The sequence below is a fragment of the Protopterus annectens genome, chromosome 14.part0 (assembly GCF_019279795.1).
Source record: "Protopterus annectens isolate FY-2018-M chromosome 14.part0, PAN1.0, whole genome shotgun sequence".
Taxonomy (NCBI): domain Eukaryota; kingdom Metazoa; phylum Chordata; order Ceratodontiformes; family Protopteridae; genus Protopterus; species Protopterus annectens.
Window position 1 is genome coordinate 49,490,045 of NC_056748.1, and position 19,090 is coordinate 49,509,134.

Consider the following 19,090-nt stretch of genomic DNA (forward strand, 5'->3'; position numbering starts at 1 on the left):
TCATACTCCTACTGTGCACTTACCCTAATCATACCCCTCCTACTACCCCTAACCCTATACCTTATCTCAAGAAAAATCCTTCCCATAGTACTACCAGTATAAAAAAAACATGTCTGATTAGTGGTAGAGTTTTGGATAAGCGATAGCAAAAGCAAGCTACTTGGCTTCAATTTATTTATTTATTTGCATTTGATTACCAGGAAAGTCCACTGACCAGCAAAAGCCCATTTTCGGTGGAGGCCCAGGGAGAAAAGCTCCAAGTTATACATAAGCAAACATAGATTTTTAAAGACCGTTTACAAGATTTGCACAAAATAAAGTCACTTGAAATTTATACAAAAATAAATAAATAAATAATCAAACAGATGCATTAGGATTATAATTTGCAATTAGTCGTGTTTCGATTTGTTGAGTTTTTCCCTAATTATGTTTTGAAGTGCCAGCATAAATCACTTTATTTTAATGCTTCTGCACTTTGATACGTCAGCACAAACTCAAATGGAAAAACTCTAAAACCAGACTCAGTCATCAGAGAGCTAAGTAATTTTATGAATGACTTCCTATTCTTTGACCAACATGGCGCTCATTTCTTATCCACTCCATCACTGAATAAAATCCCCCCTTTGGTAGATACCCATCAAAACATATCAAACAACTTGACAGACCACTGAGATTCCTAACAAAAAAATAAACAAGCCTCAATTCACTCACTCATCCAGAATGATTAGTTGACATTTCCTTATGTTCTGTCTCCTATACGCTCCTTCTTGGCATCTTCAAGATTCGGGGACAATGTCCATGGTAAGATGCATGTTAACGATGTTTGATAGAGGTTCTGTGTTAAGACCCATTGACTGTTGTTTACTATTTAAATGCATCTGTGACTACAATTTATTTGTGCTAGAGTTTCTTTCATTTAGAACATTTACTGTTTTTGCTGTAAGAGAAGGAAAACTCTAGTGCTCTGGGTGTCTGTTTGATGCAGGCCTTAATACAGATTGTTTTTTGATTAGCTGTTTACTTTAAATTGTGCGGCATAGTGTCATTCAGTGTTCGTTCTAAAGGCTGGTGCAGTGGGCTGCGCATTCTTGCTGTTGTTTATAATAGTTCTGCCTGCTGTGCTCTCTTACCTTTATATTCTGCTCTGTAATACGGCTGCACTATGAGGTGTTTTGTGCATAACTGAGCTATCTCACACAGCATACTAGGTAGTGAGTGCCTGCTATCCTCTCATGAATTCAGATCACCTGAAATCAAGACTTCAATTATCTGTACTTTGAGAGGCAACCAGCAGCCCTGTGCAAATAATTGTGGCACCCATGCCAGCACCTTTTGCTAATGACCAGCTAGATTTTAGTAGCACAAGTGGTGTAACCTGAATAGCCAGTGGTCACTGCCATATAATACTCGATAGGTTTTCTAGCACCACTGCCTATAACTTGGGTCATTTCGTGCAATATAGTATTAAGAAAATTGGTACTGATTGGCTGTTTTCACTGTGACTGTGCTACTCTTTTGCAGAACATCAAACTACCACTTCTGTGTCTTGTAACTGTCCAATAAGCATCTAAGCTACTATAGCTGTACTGCAGGTAGCCTAATACCAGAACCTACTGTATTTATCAGTCATCTGAATCTCAGACAACACAGCACCACAATCTACCTGTATTTTATCTTTGCTAGCCTCCTTCCATTATGCATTCTAAGACATTTTTGGAATGGCCTCATGGACAACAACCTATTGTTACCAGATACAGAATCCACATGTAAGAGTTGTAGGTATATATTTAAACTGCAGGAAAACCTCATGTCCTTCATTTACCCATTTTGTCAGTGCTCACTATACACCTGCACCACTACATCTGACCTTTAAAACTAAACCTACATATAATGAGGAACTAAACAAATCCCACATAAGCAATGTACTAGCATGCCTAGACTTCATCAACCCAATTACACCTCACTCACCAAACTCATTTCTGTTTCCCCCACCAAACTCAATGTTGTTCCCCCAAAAACAAGGGCCACAAAAGTGAAATGTATACACCCCTAAAATAGACACAGCATATTTCCACACATGAAAATACCCTTGTTGTGGAAGACTCAGTAGTTAGACATACTGACAGACGACCCACTAGGATGAGCAAAGCTAGAGCGATTGTCAGCTGGATCTCATGTGCCAGAATTCATGATGCCACTACCAAGGATCTTAGATCCTTTCACCCTAAATATTAAGATGAGCGGTTCATTGCACATGTCGGGCTGCACTATCTTCAGTGCTGCAGCTTGGATGGTATGGAGAGGCATGGCTGAGCTCCCTGTGTAAGTTCTGAGGCGGGTAAACAAATACTCTTGATCATTATTACACCATCACTGTGAAAGGTGTCACAATGCAAAAAAAATATAACTGACAGCAACTAAAGGCTCAGTAATTCGTGTCATTTTTGGGGGGGGTGCAATACATTAGTTTGTAGATAGATGGTCTGCAGTCTTGATTGCTTCACTAGGGATGGCCTACACCTCTCTCCCTGGGACTTCTGCATATCGGCAAACAAGTTTACTGCCTCCTAGTGCCTTTTTAGGCAAAGGCAATCTCTTACATCTATCAAGCTAGTAGTTTCAAACGAGGCATAAATTAACACGGCGCTGCTCAATTCCAGAAGCCTAAACAAAAAGTTGCCTGTTTTTGAGACATTCCTAACCCTTGAAAACACACAACTACTGCACAATTACAGAAATATGATTCCAGTGTAGTGACATTGCTCCATCTCTGCCTGATTTTAATAACTACTACTTCTTTAGACAGTATCTGATGGGATTGTGCTTGTTTTTATTCAAAATCGTATCATCTCATGTCTAATCCAGCAAGGTAACAATCCAGAACTTCTCCAAATCCTGGTAACTACTACCAAGTCCACCATCCATAGCATGGCAACTACAGAGCCCCCCATAATGCCTAACCCATGAAATCTACCTTAACAAATTAGAATTCCTAACTACTAACACAATCATGCTGTGTGATTTCAACTACATTTCTATAAACATTATAACATATATTACAAATTGCAAGAATGCACAATGGCCCATGCACATCATCAGTGCTATATCAGTCAACAAATTAGTGTCCTCCCCTACTTGTGACTCAAACAGCCTAATCTAGTGTTTACAAATATGCTATCATAATATAGCATAACTGGAGCTGTCTTCTCTTTCTCTAAATCAGATCACTCCTCTGTAGTTTTCTTCATAAGCTCTCACCCAAAGATGCCCTCAAATCCCACTGTCTTCCTAGAAATAGATTCTTGGGTATGATGGTTTAAAAGGTCCTCATCCCATGATAATCTCATAATGCTGCTTATGCCACAGATTCCTATTACTACCTACATTTTTGCATTGAAGTTCCTGTCCCCATTCATCACAACTACACTGACAAATTCTTGAACACAAATATCTGGTTAAACCGCAGCATCAACAAACTGTAGAACAAGATAACAATATTCCTCAAATCTCCAATCTATAAAAGTGGCCTCAAGAAGGTAAATAAAAAACAAAGGTAAAAGATCAAGATCTACAAATCTTAAGTATAAATTGCATGTTGCTAGCACATCTAGATAACTATAAAGCCTTCTTCAACTATGTCAGGAAAGTCAGAAACAATATCTAGCACTGCAATGAGTTGGTATCAAATAGTTACACCCATTCCAACACTAAGGATATAACTAACATACTACAGGACAAATTTCGATCAAACTTTTCTACTCTCTCAGCTCTGTGCACTCCCACAACATTCTGTTAGTAACTCTTCTTATGATTACTTTGGAACAAGTACTGAAAATTCTCTCTGAAACTAAAAACACTAACTCTGTGGGTCCAGACAACAAACCACTCTGTTTCCTTGTTAGTACGAAACATTGCCTCACAGACTCCATTGGTGATGTATTCATTCTCAGTCTCTCCACTGGTTATGCACTTTAAATGTGGACAATAGCTGTTGAGGTTCACCACCAAAAAGGTAGCCCGACTGCTGACCTGGACCTATACACTAATTAGTCTTACCAGCATAAATTGTAAGATAATAGAACACAGCATTACAGAATTCATATATAAGGATGTTGGCAGCTTACAATGCCTTGACCGAAATTAGTCTGGCTTTGTGAAGGGGAGAGCCTGCCTGCTTAACTCGTTCACGCCTAGTTGCTGAGGAAAGTCACACCTCAAGTACCCTGCAGATGTCCATGCATTCCTGAGATTTTTTTTTTTTTTTTTTATGTAAGTTAAAAACATAAGCCAAACAAGTGTAAATATCCTATTAACAGTAAATGCTGTTTAAAAAGTACACCACCAATGTTGTTCAGTACAAATATTTCTTACAATAATAAATTCTTAACATTACTAAACTAACATATTATAATACCAAAACAACCTTAAAGTTTTCTTTAGACTTTAACAAATACCTTTTCATGTCTTTGAAACCACACACATAATATCAGTAACACTTTTGTTCAGGTAAACTTCAATTTTCATACGATGATAGGCAGACCTTTTATGTGAGTTTATTTTCGATATTTACAGAACTATTAAAATGATGCCTATGCATTTAGCAATGCAAACAATATCCGATCTCTCTCACTTTGTACATCTTACAGTGCAAGCGTCAGTGACAGTTTTTTCAGCATCAGAAAAGGTTTCAGCTGACAGAATGCACGGTTTTGTAATATTAGTGAAAATGTGGAAAGTCTGCATTTTTTCTTAATGCTAAAATAAACCTAACAATATTTCCATTGCAGTACATTATCCATGGTGAGTGGTAGTGAATTTTTTTTCTCTCTCCATGATATTTCAATGTATACCTGTCAATAACATGTTAAGAATTTTTAATATAAATATGAAAATATTCATAATGAATGAAAAACAATCATTATGTCTGTGAAGTACAGCTCAGGCAAAAAAAAAAACTTAGTGTCATTTTGTTCTACACAACCTACCCTTTTTCACTTTTACATGTTATCTATCATTAACTGGTAAATCACTTCATTAAAGTGACACCAAAAGGAACTACCGGTGTAATGTGGAAATATGCCAATAGATGTGAATGAGTTAACCTGAATGACTTTTTTGAAACAGTCACAAATGCACTGGATGAATGCAGAAAGACAGTTACACTCCACCTATCAAGAAATAGTCACTTTTTTGATACTATCCCATGTAATTAAACCATGTCATCCTTGGGTAAATCCTCATATACCTATACCCGGTTGTTGGTTATTGTTTAAATATAAGACAAACAAATGTTAGATATAATGCAACAAATGCCAGAGAAGGAAAAGCTAAATTTCCTTTACAGACAGAATATGTTATTTGTTCATTACAGGAGAAAATATTTCAAAACCATATTTATCAAGACTATGTAAGTTAATCTTAAACAATATTACAGAAATAAAAGATAATTATTGTATTACAAGAAATAAATTATGAGAGATACAGAAGTTCAGTAAATCTAACAACATGCAGTATGTCTTTGGAAATACATGGAAATATACATACAATATTTATGACACCATGTTAAATTAATACAGTGTATAAAATGTATTTATTTATTTTACATTTGTTAACCGGGTGGAGTCTGGCTGAGCAAGTAGCCCATTTTCAGCAGAAACCCGGGGATATAAGCTCCATAACAATAGTACAAAAAGATTACAAAAATTATTAAAATATTTACAAACAATATACAAAAAGTTTGACAGTTGCCATCAATCACAATTTACAAAAAGATGAATGTAAAACAGAAAACATTACATTTCTTAAGCCTTATTACAGACAGCAATATGAACTCATTAGGTATATAACTAAAAACCATTGTGGTATTTAGATAGCAGAATAGAAAACACTTGATCAAAGGCATGAGAAACTAGCCAGGAGTATTACAGGACATAGCCATTGTTGAGTAAGGTATTCCTTTAAGAGTTTTTTGAAGCTATGATGATCTGTGTTTTTTAAGATATTCTGGGGTAATAGGTTCCACTGTTTGGCTACTTTGAAGGAGAAGAGAAAGTCACCGAAGTAACTATGGGACTTTGTAACCTTGAGTATAAGTTTATCGGATGATCTAAGGGTCATGGGGTTGGTATTTAGTTGCACTGGGTTGGAGAGTGCAGGACAGTTTTCAGGTTTGTGGATAATAGACTGGGGAGTTGTAAGCTGATTGAGCAATAACAGATTGGGAAATTCAAGCCAGTGTAATATTTGAAGAGCACGGCAATGATGGGTCATGTTGGGTATATTAGCTGCAAATTTAGCTATTTTGTTATAGCAGGAATCAAGCAGATATAAATCAGACTTGTGCAGGTTAGTGAAAAGATCTGGCTGTGGCTAATCTATGAAATCAATGAAACTGTGTGATGGAGATGTAATAAAAACTTAAAATCTGACCGGTGACATTTTTTTGATTGCAAGAAATTAAATAAAATTTGGGAAGATACACAGTTATTCTTTAAAGCTTTATATGCAGATAATTGCAGAATTACAACTTACAAGGATATTGATTTTGATTAATGTTCTAATTCCTGGCATACCTCTCAACCTCTTAACACATGAAATCTGGACAAAGCCTAAAATAATGGGGGAACAAATGCAAAAAAAAAAAAAAAAAATAGGGACAGATTTTAAATAAATTATAAAAATTGCTAGAATAACAGGATTTGTGTTACCATTCATTTTTCTGAAGGATATAAAGTCTGAAACTCAAATGTATGTAATTATTCACTGACTTCCATCTTCAGTGATTTACCAGAAAAACACACATTTTTTGTGTGACAGACCAAAAAATATAAGGCAAAATTCTGGACATTCTGTGAAAATTTGGACAGTTGAGAGGTACGATTCCTGGATAAATTAAAAGATAACAGTGATGGGTTATAGTGGCTTTTGGCGATTGGAAAGAAAATAATTATTAAAAATTGTGAAAAAAAATATGTATTTTTTATGATTTTCTATTGCAGACAAGAATATTTACAGAAAGAAATCAATGTTACAAAGTCAAGATCTAAAAAATGAAAATCCTGCGTCCAAATATTGAATAAATTTAAACTATTTATTAGAGGTATTTGGAAAAGAAAGTAAAGAGTCATGCATAATACCATAGCAAAAAGACTGTAAAATCCCTTAATCTGCTTTAAATTTTGTAAGATTGCACTCATCTGTACACATTTTCTGTTAAAATTGTTGAAAATTAAAGTAAGGGAAAATGCATTTATTTATAGTGTAGCTGTTTTATGAATCACTGCAACGTTACTTACTCCTTTTATATATTCAGTCTGGGTGGGTTTCCACAGCACACATCTCTCTGCTCACTGATTTTTCAGAGACATCCCTGGTTTTGTCTCAAATTTTAGCTCTGACCCTCTTAAAACTGGTAATTTCTGGAGAAGAATACGGTGAATTGCACTTCAAAAATAATCACAACAATTAGACTTACATATTTTACTTCAGAAAATATATATTAATTCATATTTTCTTATTCTGTCAGTTTCTCACGTTAATATTACTAACATTTTAAAATTGTCCGATTATTCTGGATTTGTCCCTGATCGGCTAAGAGCAATGTTTCACAGTGTTACTGAGTTATAAACTGTCTGCATTTAACACACGATGTAAATAGGTCGCACCTCACCGCAGACGTAACTTCATTGACCCTCTTAGTCACCTCAATCCCAACAGAACCCTTAAACACACTGTAGGCTAACGGCCCCACAACTTGCACGCCCTCGAACCGTGGGGCCGCGTCTTGGCGCGAGTGTTTTTGTGTGTTGGGAACAGGAAAATCGGAAGTGCTCGGCGGCTGCCGCCTGCCTGCTTTCCTGTGGTACGGGATCGTCTCCCAGCCCCTTCCACTCCCTGTGCCGCGGCGACTGTCCCGCCCCTGACGTGCTCACGTTGTCGCAGGTCCAGGGTGCCGCCGCCGCTGGTACTGCTGACAAGACCAAGTAATTGTCGGTCGTTGTTCCCGGTGTTGGCAAGAGATACATTGAGACTTCTCCAAGGTGAGGCTTCTCCCTGTGTTTGGATTAGGATGTTACCATTCGCGATAGTGAGGGCTTATTAGTGCACTACTGCTGATGGATCAGGGTACGTTTTGTCCCACTCACTGTTGTTGTTGTGGTTGTATGGGGGGGGGGGGGGGGTGTACGATCGGGGCCCCGTGACTCCTAACTTTATTTCGTTGCTGATGATTGTCAGGAATTGGGGACCTTTTCAGTGAGGCGGGTTAGCTGGTGTTCTTTTGTTAGTTAGTAACACCGACTGGGGTGTTGGTTCTGTTTTCCCAGGTTTGTGTGTCAGTGTTTACACGATTTAGGGTACATGTGAAGCAGGATGTCTTCCGTGAACCCCTGTCTCTGAGAGTTTTAACCCCATCACTGTCCGGTATCCACGATTGTGGGGACTAGTACTGACTCACTGATACTCTTCATGTTACAAAAGAAAACATGTAGTGGCAACGCATTCGGATACTGCTTTGATTACAGCATTTTTCTTCTGTCTTTGTGAAATTACCTTTTAAGTTGTAGACGTCATGATCTCTAGAGATTTTAATGGAATGGGAAGAAGACTCTGATAATTTTCTAAATCGCTGCATTTGTAAATATGTTGGTGTAAACAATACTTTCAACTGAAAATCATCCTTGTCTGTCAGCCACTAGGTGATGATTATAAATACTTTCTTCATCCTTGAAATGATTGCGTTTAAATTAATATTTGCGTTTGGTTAGTTATTTTCTTAGTGAGGTGTTTTGCTGGGTTTCTGTTTTATTTATCAGTAGAAGTCACTTGATTGCATTTGGCCTGCAGTCACCATATGTGTATTATACAGTTTAAGAATACCTGTGCTCTTAGCCGTATTTTTTTTAACTTTCCGTATAAAGTGATTGCATTTTACATTAGTAGTGTTATTAACTGAGAACTGCAGTGCAGTACATTTGCACAGACAGAGCCAACAAACAGGAGTTCTAAAGTGCATGTAACCAGGGAATATTGTTTTGCTCATGTAATCTGCCTGTTGTCATCCTTGGACTAAAATGCCCCAGCGAATTTAGTGTTTAATGATTTAAATTAAAGCATCATTCCAGCAGTGATTTAAGGAATGTGCTGTGTTGTAAACCCGTTCATTTTCAGGGAATGTGCTTTTTGGTTGTTATATAGATTCAATAATGTTTAGATACATTTTTATTATGGTGTGATACACATTTACTTTTCTGCCAAAGTTTAATTGTCGCCTTCTTAGGTGCCTCTTTTGACTGTCAGTGTGTAGAAACCTGATTGTATTTGGTGGCAAGAGACATTTGGGACTAGTGTCTTATTTTTTTCCCGACTAGTTTTAGGAGCTGATAATTCTGTAAAAAGATTTTTTTTTTTTTTGTGAAAGCTACTTTTTGTGGTGTGGGGTTGTCTCCTGTCATACCTGCTTAAAACCATCAGTTTTATTTATTTATTTATTTGTGTGAGTATGTCTGTCAGTGATTCCTTATTATTCCAGAGTTTTTCTGTCTGTGTAATTTACTATATTTGCCAATCTGAAAAGTACTTTTTAAATCATTCAGCACTTTTTTTTTACTGTTAAACTGATTGCACATTTTCGGGTGATGTGGTAAAATCATTGAAGAATATTTTTGACAGCTCCTTTTAAAGTTTTAGGAAACCATGCGTCCCACATTTTTTTCTGCTGGTATTCCTTAGGGATTAGGTCCTATACTTTTTATTCTGTTTGATCATAGATAGTCACTAGGCTTGCAGTCTAGGGAAACATTGAGGAGCTTAGCCCAAATTCTCAGATGTCCCCAACCACCGTCTGGCTATGTGACTTGTTCAAGATCACACAGTAGGTAAATGAGAGCAGGAGGGGGGAAGCCCGTACTACAAGAACTACAGATGACTGCCTTAACCCTGTGTGCTAACTGGCAGACTTGTTAATGATTTACCTTTGAATCTTAACAACCTTAACTTTATTCTGTTTGTATGTGCTCTTGTGCTTATTAACAAAACTCTGTACAAGATGACTTAAAACTAGTAGTTAGCTGGCTTCAAAACAGTAAAGTAGTAAACTGTGCTAAAACCATGTTTGTGGTGTTTAGGGACACCTTAAAGACTTTGCTGCTTTTTCAAACGTTTCCAGTGAAGGTCCTAGTGGAAGCCCTTTTTCTTTGGTTACCAATGAGACCATATTCACAGGCATTTTGTTCAGTTTGTTGACTTCAGCTGTTACCTTAAACTGTTAATAAGTCTTACAGCAACTGAAACTTGTACAAAATTGCAAATTTTTCACGTTGGTGCTAGAAAGGTTAGTACCAAAAATGTATTCACTGTTCTTAATTCAGCCTCGATTGAACAAAATTCTATAGTTCTTTTCTTTATCTGATGATCGAGAACATCTTTGGGACATCTCAGCAATTTCATAGTCTAAGCTAAGTTGGGCTTCCTGTAGCAGCAAGAACCACAATCCTATTAAATTCCTTAACTTTTAAGTTTCACAGTAATAATTACCTAGTAGAAAATTTAATTACTGTTTGTATGTACGCGCTTTCTGTAATAAAGAAAGCATAATATTAGTAAAATCATAGTTTATCTAGGCCAAAGGAGAAAAAGATTTCTCTAAGTTGTTAGTCAAAGTGTAAATGAATATATTGGAATACTTAAATATCAGGAAAAACTCCCAACAACGTTCTTAAAAACATCTGCAAGTGTATATGGTGCATTAATCCCAGGTTGGTATTACATTACTTATTTCTACAAGTATTGTAGAAACGCACCTGCTTCTATTCATCTATTTACCAATTTCCGTCTGTTAGTATCATTCTTAACAGCCTTTCTCCTTCCCATACTGCTTTGCATTATATCCACTGCTACTCAGATCCTTTCCTAACAGTACCTCCAAGTCTATTACTCTAGATTTTGTCTTCTTTTCTCAGATAAATCTTCCCTACTTGGTAACTTAATTACATCCTTATCCTGTGTCCTTTCATACCCCTCTGGATGATGATGTCTTTTCCATCAATTCCCAGTCTCTGATTGCTGGACTTCCTATTCCAGTTTATTACTGATGTTCAGAAGGAGTGGCCAAGTCCTGCTTAAACCCTGCAGGTGGTCCATCTCTCTGCAGGAGGGAAATAAAATGATCTTATAGTCTACATCCTGACGCTCCATCTGTCTTGAAGAGAGGCACAAGCTGAGGGGTGAGCGTCAGGTGGGCTGCTCAGGGTAGGATATTTTGGAATGTAAGGGATGGGAATCCTTAAGTAGGAGGAACAAGATTAACATCAGAAGTACCTCTGCTGATGATACCAGCTTGTTCAAGACCAGTCTGCAGCCATCACCAAAGTGGTCAGCAGCAGGGAAGATGCTCCTGAACCTCTGCTAGGGTGTGCCTTTGTTGCCATCAGAAACTCCAATCCCTCTCTTTGGGATAGGTTTGCTGAAATAAGCTGCTCAGTCCCCCCATTGCCCAAGTTGGTATTTGAATTTTGGTTGGGTTGGTCACAGACAGTGTTTTATCATTCTGTCACAGAGCCTGTTGTTTCTATGTTCTATATTTAATGCATATTGTACTATGATTTATTCATCATCACATGCTGTTAGTATGCAAATTTTTTTTAATAATCGGTAGAATGACATGTTTATAGTGTTGTTTATATTGAAGAAAGGCAGCAAATATGTGTGGGAAAATCTAGTCACCTTTTATGTGCATCAAAAGCATACTTTGACTTTTACAAAAGTAGTTGCACCATGAATTGCTGTAATTAACAGCAGACACAGTTTTGTACAGTCTTTCAGCACTAACCTTTTATATTTTAAGGCTGGAAGTCATATATATTGAAAGTTACCTTCTTAAGATATTGCTGAGCTTAAGGGTATGCCATACATAGCTCTCAACCCCTCAGTGCAAGAAATCCTGACAAAGGCCCCAAAGTAGATTTTAAATATTGCTCCTATAAACTTAGTTGCCAGAATGACAGATTTTGCACTATTATGTATTTCCTGAAGGATATAGTCTGAAACTCAAAAGTCTTTCCTTATTTAACATTATTTAGTGACTTCAGTTCTCATTGATTTGAAAGAGTACAAATTGTATGAGGAATAAACTAAAAATAAGAGGCAAGAATCTGAAATTCTGCAAACATCAGGACAGAGATATGATGCCATATCAGAAATAGTTGTTATATCATAAACCATTTGTTTGCTTCTGATGTACATGTTTAAACGTTGTATAAATCGTTAAGATCTCAATTTAGGTGTCAAAACAAATTTTGATTTTTTTTTTGTATCTGATGCAGTTATGTTGCACACAACTCAGTGACTGCTTGCACGTATATGTGAAATAAGTTAAAAACGTTAATGCAGTTAATATCAAAAAACATTTCTGTACATTTTTTGTATACTAACCTCATACATTTGCAAGGCTAGAAATCACACATATTCAAATTGTTGTTGTTTTTTTCGGCTTTTCCCGGTTAGGGGTCGCCACAGCGGAACTCTGGTCCGCTAATGATTGGTAGTTGAGTTTTACGTGCCGAGTTACCAGCCCTGACGCACAGCCTTCAATGAAGGTACGCCCATTCATGCATGTCTCCACGCAGAAGATGCTGTAACTGGGAATCGAACCGGACAGCGTCTTACTGTGAGGCGACAACGCTACCGCAGCACCACCACCGTGGATAAATCACACATATTCAAATACTCCACTTAAAACACTTATGGGGCTAGAGTACCACTGTGTCAAAAATGGTATGTTTGCGAGCACTAAAACCAGCCATCTTACATTAAGATGGCCTCCTGTACCTTTGTGGCAGACAAGTGCAGCAAAGGACCCATCTGAGTTGGAGATTGTTGGAATAAAGCTCAATATTGAGCATTTCCATTGGCCAGCTTGTTTGGAAATTGCTTAACTTGTTTTAAAAAAGGTTTCTCACAGTTGGTACATAAGCCCTGAGCTTGCACCTCTTTTAACCCAGGTCCCCAGAGTTTGGTGACCAGCTGCAGCTCTACTCACTCTCTTCAACTGAGCAAGCTGAGGCATCTGTTTGCATGTAGTGAACCTTTGCGCACCACCGCACAGTGGGGGTAAACATTGGCAGTTATAGATGGAAAAGCTAAAGTCGATTTATTTTCCCTTAGAAGCTGCCCACACTCCACTGAGGAGTCACTTAAATTACGCTTAGCTGCTTGGAGAGCACCTTAACTGGGATTTCTACAGCATTTGCCACTTTAACTGAAATCTCTTAATCTCTAATAGTCTTGTACCCCTTGAGAGCCGTAATAGTATAGACCCAGCACTAAGGCCCCAATTAAACCACATCCTTCCTCATTAAAGTAAGCAAACTTACACCTGTTGTTATGGATGGTCAGTTCTCCTCCGTTTCTTCTGCCAGTCTGATTGATATAGGTATCATGAGTCAGTGTAGCAATTGCCTCATGTACACTGACAACCCACTACTCTTTAAATCACTCAAGTTCAATTTGTGAGAGATGCATATACACTACGAATATGGAATCCTTGCTCTCTCATTTACAGAACAGTGACACTGAACAGGTTGTCGGCCCACATACTACACCACCTGCACAAACCACGCTCTCAACACATAGACCATCATATGCGGAGGTACTCACCAGAAATTTACCTAAATGCCAGAGACCTCCAAAACACAAAAATGCTATACCTAATACAGTATTCACAGCACTCAATGCACATAAAACCACAAGCATCTCACCAAACAAGCCCATAAGGCAAAGCACATCTAAACCAAATGTTTTGGTCATAGGCAACTCTATAGTGAGACACAAAGATGTCACATTCACCAGGCTAGACAAGGTCAGATGTCTGTCGTGTGCCAGGAACTGCCAGATCACACACGCACTCAAGTCCCTCCACAACAAGTACTGTTATGACTCCGTCATAATTCATGTTGGTGTGAATGACTTGAGACGTACCTCACTGAACTTTATGAAGAGAGACGTGACTGAGCTCTCTGAGTGTGTGTCTCAGGCAGGTAAGTCCCTGGCTTTGAGAAGCATACTACCTTCACCTAAGGTGATACCACAATATAAACAAAAAATGATTGACTTCAACAGTTGGCTTAGTTTCTGGTGTCATTCTTAGGGGATCCAGTACCGGTCAGCCTGGGATGGTATGGTAGATAGACCATTCTGCTTTGCCGGAGATGGTCTTAATCTGTCACATCTGGGATTTCGGTTAAAGGCTAAGGCTCATGCCTCCCCATAGTGCCTTTTTAGGCAGTGTCACAACAACAAAATTCCTGATGTAAATATATCTTCAAAAGCAATCTCAAGGTTATGTTGCTAAACGCTAGGAGTCTAAACCTAAAACTGCACTCACTGGAAGCAGCCCTCACCTTAGAAGATGCTGACATCTGTGCAGTCACAGAGATTTGGTTTAAGGTCATGGAAAGCATCCTGGCCATACTGGGTTATAATGCCTTCCATACATTCAGACCACAAACTGAAAGTGCGAGAATTAAAGGGGGTGGAGTATCAATATTCATCAAAGATGAATACACCTCTAGTTTGGTTAAACAAAACAATTCCAGTTGACTGTAGGTAAAGCCCCTCTCCAAGTTATTGCCATTTATAGGACTCCTTCCATGAGCCAGGATAACCACACTGTATACTTTGGATCTACTTGAATTGTTCAAGATACAACCAAACACCCTGGTTTTAGGTGACTTTAACTACCTATCCATAGATTGGGTAAATTATACGTGTACTAACACACTTGCCCCAAGGTTCTTGGACTTCATCAACTCCAGTACCCTGGATCAGTTGGTTGACACCCTCATAAGAGACGCAAACTTTCTGGATCTGGTGCTCACTAACATGGGTGATCGTTGCACCACCCCATGTGTGCAGCCCTCCCTAGTGAGGTCTGATCATAAATCAGGCTCATTAGAAGTAGCAATAACATAAATCAGTGTCATTAGAAGTAACAATAACATCTGACCTCCCCATTAGCAGCAACTAGACTAAAAAAACTTCTCCAACACCATTTACAACCTAATACATGATGGCATTAACATCTTCATAGCCCCTGCCCTCACTGATGGCATGGACAATTATACTGGGATTTACACCAAAGTCATTTATCATAGCCTAGTATCAACCTATGAACCTATCTGCCCTAGGGCATTTATAAGCCTAGCCAGAGTGTGTTTGGCTTTCGCCACCCTTTTAGATTAGTTGACTGTGCCTCTGTCTAGTAGGGACACAGAAGAGATCCCAGGGGATCTCTTCATCTATATAAATGTATTCACTCAGCCGTACCTGATAAGATCCAAACAAGATCCTCAGGAAAGAACAAGTCTGCCTGGTGGACATCTGCTATTAACAGGTTATACAATAAGAGAAAGAAATTGCTGTCCAGGAGCAGGAAGGAATGGTCTCTGAATTGGAAACATTCCCTCCCGGGCTTAAACAAGCAAATAAAACATCTCTTAAGGCATTCTAAAGCTAACTATGAATCCAATTAAGCCTTCTTTGCTAAGGATAACCATAAGGTCTTCATTAGCTACGTCAGAAACCTTAAAGGTGTTAATGGCATCACATATACTGAACCCACAGAAATAGCCAACCTGCTAGCTGACAGGTTCAATGGAAACTCACCCCCCCCTGTCCCCACCACATATCCCCCAAAGCATCCCTACCACCTGCCCTCCACCTAGTATCTCCAAGGAGCAGGTCATAAACTGTCCCTCCAAAGCCAATAACACAGCATCTGTGGGACCTGATAATATCTAGGCTGCATTCTGAATGGATTAAAACAGGAAGTAGCTGCAGTGCTGGATACTCTCTTTAACCACAGTCTAAGCACTGGTTTTGTACCTGCTGAATGGCAAACAGCAAATGTCATTCTGTTGCATAAAGGAGGCGCCTCCACAGACCCTGGGAACTATAGACCCATAAGCCTGACCAGCCTAATCTGCAAGGCTCTGGAAAGAATTATGTACCTTATCAACAAAGATATAGGAGCCCTCCAGACGCTCTACCCGACCGAATTTGACTTTGTTAAAGGGAGATCCTGTGCTTCTATCCTCATACTATATATACCCCGATCCTGCACATATCCCATAAACTTCCTTATCTTCTTTTAATGCTCACTATCTATTTACTTTGCCATATCTACTGTCTCACCATCACACTGTACCTTTCCACTTTCTCCATTTGCCACATATCTATATCTCCCACCTTACATCCGTCCCATGCACTTCCTTTCTCTCTGACACCTTTGATAGACGTTAATGTGCTAATAGCTGATGTGCATTAGAAGTTAATATGCTAATAGCTGATGTGCATAATCTCTGTTACACATACGCTGTTGACAATTGCTTTGTAAGTATTTTCTATGTATCAACGTTGTTCATTTGTATTTTATTGTCTGTTGTATACAATTTTGCTTTGCTATGTATATTGTGGAGTTTTTCTCCCCGGGCCTCCACTGAAAATGGGCTCTTCTTAGGCCCAGTGGACTTTCCAGTCAACAAATGTAATAAATAAATAAATCTTGGTGTACTTCTTTGAGACAGTCATTAAAGCCCTGGACGAAGGCATATCCATGCATACTGCCTACCTGTACCTGGCCAAGGCCTTTCACAGTATTCCACACTCAGGCATCATTGATAAACTCACCCAGCTGGAGATCAACATGTATATTGTCAGATGGGTTGCAAACTGGCTCACTGATAGTCACCTATTTTGACTGAGTGCGTTCTGTCTTCATCAGTAGACTCGTAACCAGTGGTGTTCCAGAGGGATCTGTGCTGGGGCCCCTACTGTTTGGAGTCTACTTCTTGGACATATAGGTTAAAACAAAAGGCCTGTGGCTGGCAAAGTTTTCTGCTGATTGAAACTGAGTGCAGTCGTCGAGTCCCAAACAGTGTCAACTTCCGACAAGAAAGAGTTACACAAAGAAACAACTGGTGGCAAAGTCATGGACTAAAACGCAGTGCAAAAAATGCATTATCATCTCCTTCGGCAAGGGTGACATCCCTGCACATTACCACATTAATAACTACACCCTAAGCACGCAATCAGTGGTGAGAAATTTGGTCACACATGGTGACAGCAACCTTTTATTTGATCACCATGTCTCCACAGTGGAAAGAAAGGCTTTCTACAGCGCCCATTTTATAAGTAAGGGCATTACATCTGGAACAAAAGAGGTTATAACCCCCCCTGTACTCCACACTCATCAGGCCAATAACAGAGTACAGTGCTACCTTTGGTATGTACCTTACCAGGCACCTGCAGCAACTGCAAAGACCTCAAAGGTTTCTTACAAAGAAAATTCAGGGTCTTCAGTATATGTCATACGTTGACAGACTGAAATCACTGTCACTATATTCTGTGTCTTACATAGGCCCGCGGTGGTGGTGCTGCGGTAGTGTTGTCACCTCACAGTAAGACGCTGTCCGGTTCGATTCTCAGCTAGAACGTCTTCTGCATGTAGATATGCGTGAATGTGCGTACCTTCGTTGAAGGTTGTGCATCAGGCCTGGCAAGCCGGTACGTAAAATCAACTGCCAATCATTAGCGGACCGGAGTTCCGCTGTGGCGACCCCTAACCGGGAAAAGCCAAAAGACACAAACAAACATTTATAGCAATCTCAGTTCCTGCTCTAATGGAACTGCTACACATTCATAAATCAAACGGTATAAGATGCACTCACTCTAGGGAACTCAGCCTAGTATGGAACATCAACAGGACATGTTGGAGAGACAAGTTTGACTCCCAGAGGTTACCTCTCCTCTGGAACAAACTTCCATTTCAGGTGAAATAGAGCCCCTCACTGACCCTGTTTGTGTAATTTATATGATTGGATGCAAAACCACAAATTCACTGCGAGAGTTTCACCTTTGTCCCACTTGGACAGGGGCAGTAGTTGTTGAGTTAGTTCTGCTTAATACCTTGATATTCTTGGGAACAGGATTTGTACTTGGCTAGGCTTGCAAGGGTCCTAGGGCCATTAGCCTAGTAACCTTCTATGATCCTAATTTGCATATTAGCTCCAGAAATAGTGTGTCAAATGGATAAACATATTATAGTATAGCATGGTTGTTATAACTGCAGTAGAAGAGTACAAGTGACCCGATGTTTGTAAATAGTGGTGTAAATAATATCTATGCATCTAAATAGTAGTGTAGGTAGTGTTTTTATAACAGTAATATAAAAATCCTTTATATAGCAGTAAGTGTTTGACTAAGTTGGACCTGTTTCTTTAAGACCAGAGAGTCTGTATTAGTAAGAGCAGGCTTCTTTAATTATTTGTTGTATGTAATATAAAAAGAGGGCTGGGAAAAGCCCAGACAGCGATTTGCCCTTTGGGTAAAGGGAGTAGGAGTCCAGAACAGCATTTGTTGGAGGAAAGAAAGGCGTTGGAAAAGACAGTGTTAATTACTCCTGCCACTGGCATACAGAGAATGAGCGAGATACCAACAGAGAGAGTTTCCTGGCTGTATGACTGAATAATAGGTGTTTAATTTGTTAAACTACAAGGCTTTATTATATACAGGTGCAACACAAAATGCTGTGCTTTTGTAAGGACTGCTGGTCTTGGCTACATTAATCTCTGTTTAAGTAACAGGAATGTGTTTTCTACATATCCATCTCCTATGCATCGCAAATACTAAAAGCTGTTAAAGTGTACAAGAGTTTCAGTGAAATTACTGTCTCATGCATCAGTGAATAAAGAAACACTGCTTCGGTTTAGTCATACGTTTGTTTACTTACCTTTCCTTAACACCAAGCTATAAGAACCTACAACCTTAACATAACCCATCTGTTCTATTTTATCCGTGTCAGTACTGGTCCCTTGAGGAAGAGCTTCAGATTAGTGGTTGCATATTTGCATTTGTGAACACATTCATGCCTTCTGGTAAAAAAATATTTCAGCAGTGAAGGGAATGTCCACCTGTATTTAATATTTCATCTTCTTGTGTTCCTTGGTTGATTCAGCAAATTCCAGTCTCTGCTGCATTGTAGATTCTGAAATAAATCATGATTCTTAAAGACTTGTCACCCTTCCACAAATGCTGT

At 38.8% G+C, this 19,090-nt stretch overlaps 1 protein-coding gene across 1 annotated transcript in view; it reads left to right on the forward strand.

Annotated features, from left to right (window-relative positions):
* The first annotated feature begins 7,503 nt into the window (after window positions 1-7,503).
* DLG5 (discs large MAGUK scaffold protein 5) overlaps window positions 7,504-19,090 on the forward strand; it is a 3,463,687-nt gene continuing 3,452,100 nt past the window's right edge. The window contains exon 1 of the mRNA XM_044055764.1: window positions 7,504-8,039. The gene's annotated coding sequence lies outside the window, so the exon portion shown is untranslated. The remainder of the gene's footprint in view (window positions 8,040-19,090) is intronic.